The sequence below is a fragment of the Chinchilla lanigera genome, unplaced genomic scaffold (assembly GCF_000276665.1).
Source record: "Chinchilla lanigera isolate Chin_1 unplaced genomic scaffold, ChiLan1.0 scaffold00051, whole genome shotgun sequence".
Classification (NCBI taxonomy): Eukaryota; Metazoa; Chordata; class Mammalia; order Rodentia; family Chinchillidae; genus Chinchilla; species Chinchilla lanigera.
The window spans coordinates 7602789-7607707 of NW_004955452.1; the positions used below are offsets into that span (position 1 = coordinate 7602789).

At 45.9% G+C, this 4919-nt stretch overlaps 1 long non-coding RNA gene across 1 annotated transcript in view; it reads left to right on the forward strand.

Moving 5' to 3' along the window:
- LOC106149716 overlaps positions 1-1455 on the forward strand; it is a 3829-nt gene extending 2374 nt beyond the window's left edge. The window contains exon 3 of the long non-coding RNA XR_001236037.1: positions 666-1455. This is a non-coding gene — a long non-coding RNA (uncharacterized LOC106149716). The remainder of the gene's footprint in view (positions 1-665) is intronic.
- The last annotated feature ends 3464 nt before the right edge of the window (positions 1456-4919 follow it).

The following is a 4919-nucleotide window of genomic DNA, read 5'->3' on the forward strand; positions in this document are numbered from 1 at the left end:
TAATTCTTTTTTTTTTTTTTTTTTGGTTTTTTCTCTGGTACCGGGAACCGAACTTTTGCCGCTGAGCTAAATCCCCAGCCCTATCTTATATTATATCTGTTCCTCTAGTAACCCTGACTGATACAAGGTGGCACAAGCCTGTAATCCCAGCGCTTGGTGAGGCTGAGGCAGAGGAGGGTCAAGGAAAGTTCAAGGAAAGCCTTACTACATAGCGAGACCCTGTCTCAAAAAATAAAATAAAATAAAATAAAATAAAATAAAATAAAAACAAGGGGGAAAAGAAAACATGAGGTAGGGTGCTTTCACCTCAAGAGTGAACATAGCATATTCCTGGGCTCTGTCCAGAGAGCTAAAGTGTTTTTGCAACTGTTACCATTAAATAACAATGCAGTAGATAAAGCATGGAGTAAACAGTATCTCTAATTGACCCTTGTACCTTCACAAGTTTGTTTGCTCCATATTTACTCTGGGGATAAGAAAAGCCTGTGAGGGGTCCTAAGAGGTTTCTCTGTTTGGGAATGTTAGGTTGTTGGTCTGGTCCAGCACCGGAGCTTCTTAGAGCCAGTTGGGCAACAACTGAGGAGATAATCCAATGTGTAGTAAACAAGACTTTAAGCTTGAACTACAGACTTCAAGAATATAATCTTGTGTTTCTTTTCATTCAGGAGAAAGGAACTGCACTGGATTTGGCCATTCACATGTGAGACATGTTCAAAAATAACAGTGAATGCTGCTGCTGAGTGCCATCAAGGGAAGAGGGAGGGATCCTCAGTACATCAAGTAGCTTGTGGAACCTTAGAAACAGTGTGACAGGTTTTTAACTTCTCAGTGTCTGGTTGTGAGCTCTGGTTGAGAGAAGGTGTTTTCAACTCTGCTGCAAATAATGGATCACGAACAACGCATTAACGTGGAATTTTGTTTCAAACTGCAAAAAACTGCTAAAGAAACACATGAAATGTTAAAATTAGTGTACGGTGATAGTGCAGTGGCCATGGAGACAGTTTGCGAGTGGTTTGAGCAATTTCGCAATGATTGTGAGTCAGTTGAAGACAAAAAGAATGTCCTTCATCAAAAACCCAAAAAAAGATTGAAAGAATAAGTGAAATAATTGGATCCACGGAAAGTTGACTATTAGGCACCTTTCAGAGGATATGAAGGTCAGTTCTATTCAAAGCATTTTCACAGATGTGAATATGAGCTGAGGATCAAATTTGTTCTACATGTTTGCTGAACAATCAACACCCATTTGTAATTCTCTTCAGAGCTGTGCACTTGTGCCACTTCAGGTTTCAGTATTTTAGTAAATGTCATCAGGGGGCAGAAACTTGGGTCTGTGATTATGATGCTGAGATCAAGGTTCAAAGTTCTCAGTGGAAATCACCCAGCTGGCCTTGTGAGAGGAAAGTAAATCAGTCAAGATCCAGCGGCAACGAAAAAAGAAAATCTAACGTCAAAGTGATACTGTATTTTTTACCTTGATGGAATTGGGGGAGTTGAGTTTGTAACCAGGCAGCCTGAGTATTAGAAGAGTTTAAGAAATGATGTGTGAAGAAAACAGCCTGAGAAGTGGGCAGATAGTTTTATGCTCTGTTATGACAACAGTCCATGTCATACACCACTAGATAGAGCAATTTCTTTTAGAAATGCAATTGTCCACCTTTCCGGGCTGACACTGCAAATCTGGGCTGTTCCCCAAAGTCAAAATGGCCGTGAAAGGCAAACATTTTCAGTAGATTCAGATTTTCAAGGTAGCCAGCGTGCAACTGAAGACACACACATGGACCACCAGAACTGTTTCAGGGTCTCGCTGAGTTACCCAGGCTGGCCTGAAACTTGTGATCAGTCTACCTCGGTCTCCTAGAGTGTGGGGCTACAGGCACGCACCGCCATGCATGACTTTAAAACAGCTGTGTAGACTGAAAATTCTGCTGTTCCAGTATCAAAGACTGGGATTGTCCAAGAATTAGTCAAGCTGTGCATGGTGGCGCACGTCTGTAATCCCAGCACTCAGGAGGCTGAGGCAGGAGGATCGTTGCGAGTTCAAGGCCAGCCTGGGCTACAAAGTGAGCTCAAGGCCAGCCTGAATTGCAGAGTGAGACCCTGTCTCCAAAAGACCAAAAAAAAAAAGAATTAGTCAAATGTGTACATTCTTTTGTTACCCCCAGATACCTTACCAGTGACAGTGGGCCGTTCATTAGCTCGTGCCCACTGACGTCCATAAGGAATTAAGAAGTATTGGGCATGGGCAGGTCAATTAAAGGGTAAGAATATATCTCGTGGCCTTGGCTTCTACTGCCGGCACCCCAAAAAGAAAGTCCTGCCAGGTTGAAATTTCTTATAATGTATTTGGCTTTTCCACTTTTTTTTTTTTTTAAAAGGGGAAACAAACAACCCAGCCTCACACTTTCCCAGGCAGTTGCTTATGCTGCTAAGTTGTATTCCTAGCCCCACTCCCTTTGCAGTTCAGGGTGGCCTAGAGCTCAAGTGAGCCTCCTGCCTCAGCCTTCCAGCTGCGGGGATTACAGGCATGTACCATCAGGCCTGGCTTTCCACCATTTTCAAGGAGATCGTGGTTTCGAAACAAAACTAGTTCTGTTTTTGAATGAAAAAATTGTACATACCTAACAATTCAGATTAAACTAACATACTCATGAATTGAAGTAACGGTGACTGGTTCCTTTACATAGAAATGCAGCAAGGGCTTTGGCCAAACTACTGTTAATTGGTTTTATTCAAAGGCAGAGCATCTTCCAGTGAATTTTGGAGTATCATGGGGTTGGTAACTGATAGGTGATTGGTCATGGATATTGAATGAGAAGTTAAGTTTGAGCATAATTGCTTGTCAGAGCACTACACCATATTATGGGAAACGAGAGCAGTGGCGGCTAACCTGTGGCACACACTGCAGCAGGCTGTATCATCGAAGGCTCTGAAAGGTTCCCATCGCTGCTGTAGGGGCTAGGAGATTGTTCTTTTGTTATTTGTGGCTGAGACAGTCTCTGGCTGGGGATATAGCTCAGAGGCGCAAGTGCCTGTCTGGCAAGCTCGAGGTCGTGAGTTTAATTCTCAGAATCAAAAAAAAAAAAAAATTGCGTCTCACTAAGCTGCCAGGCTTGGCTTGAACTCGCAACTCTCCTGCCTCAGCCTCCCATAATGTTGAGCTGCTCCTTGCTTCTCATGCCTTGAGTCTAAAGTTCTCAGCTTGCTTCGTGTAAGTTAAGTCAGTGGAAACCTTGGGAAAACCCTGCACTGGCTACCACCATGTTTTCCACAAATAGAAGTGACATTGCTTTACATTTTTTGCACATCTCTTTAATTTCTGGTTTAATAAAAATCACTTCAATTCTTACCTGCTGTGTTGAATGTACATTTTTTTTTCCAGCCACATGCTATTTCAACTTTATTTTTAAAAAGTCCAGCAGCCAGGCCTGGTGGTGCACCCCTGTAATCCTAGCAATTGGGAGGCTGAGGCAGGAGGATCATTGCAAGTTTAAGGCCAGCTGGGGCTACAAAGTGAGCTCAAGGCCAGCCTGAACTGCATAGGGAGACAGACCCCTGTCTCAAAAAGACAAAACCCCCCCACCAAATCCAGATCTTAGTGCCCCTGCAGCCCACCCAGCCTTAATTTAAATAATTTAGGGATAAGGGTGGGAGAGCAGTGGCAACACGGAAACCCTACAGCTGCCCCAGCACCCGCTTTGCGTATTTTTATTCGCTGCCAGCTTCTTGACTATGGCACCCTTGGCCCCGCCCGGGACCCCAGCGGTGGGTGGCGGGCAGCAGGGTCGGCAGAGGAGGCGCCTTGCACCCCGGGAGCAGGCGCGCGCACCTCGTACTCCTTGCTGCTAAGAAGCCCCTAGGGCTTCTTGCCGAGCGCGGACTCGGGGTCCGGGGGGATCCGCGGGCCCTCAGCAGCCTGCTCCAGGGCCCCGCTCGGCCGTTCCATCCCGTGAGCACGCTGGCTCCCACCTTCGGGTGGGACAGCTGGGGCGGGAAGCAGCCCTTGGGTGGGGAGGCAGCGAAGTCTAGCTGTAACTCACGCGCAACAGACCCCCTGGCCTACGGGGTCCCCTCGGGTCCTTCGACGGTGACCGCAGGTCTGTGAGGTCCCCGCTGGGGAAGACCTCGATGCTCTTCGCGGGGTCCGCTGTCAGTGTCCTCATCTCCCTCTGCACCAGGCAGATGATGTGGGGAGGCAGCTTCTCCACCTTAGAGGAGTTCCTGGCGGCCTCCGCCGGGGTCAGCGGTGCTGACAGCCCCTCTCTGCTCCCCACTGGCCCCGACGCCCGCCTCGGTACCAAGCCTCACTGATGTGTGTTGCTTTAAACACTATAATTAGTGTCATGCATGTACATAGTTGGAAACAGTGCCAGCCATTCAGGTTAGTTATTCCATGACAAAATTGCATTTATTTATTTAGTTTGTTTGTTTGACACACGGTTCTGCTGGGTAGTTCAGGCTGGCATTAAACTCACTATGTAGCCCAGGCTGGCCTTGAACTCGTGGCATCTTCCTGCGTGAGCCTCCCAAGTGCTAAGATTACAGGTTGCTCCACCACACCTGGCTAAAACTGGATTTAGCTCACAATCATGTAAATGCTTTTTCTAGAGTCAGCCTTTGTATTTTTTTATACAGAAAGTGGTTTATATACCTTTACCTTGTCACACAATATTAAAATAGTAGATGTTCAAAGGCTGGAAATAGCTGGGCAATTATATGACAAACCCAAATTTTAAAAAAAGCAAAGAAAAAAACAAAAAAAAAAAGGAAGTAGGTAGATCTTTCTCAAGTAGGAAAGGGATCAAGAGATGGAGGCTTGCTTCTCCCACCCTTTCTTTGGCTCTTGTTGCTTTTCTTTCTTCTTTATTTTATTTAAGAGACAGGGTCTCACTATGCAGTTCAGGCTGGTCTTGAGCTCA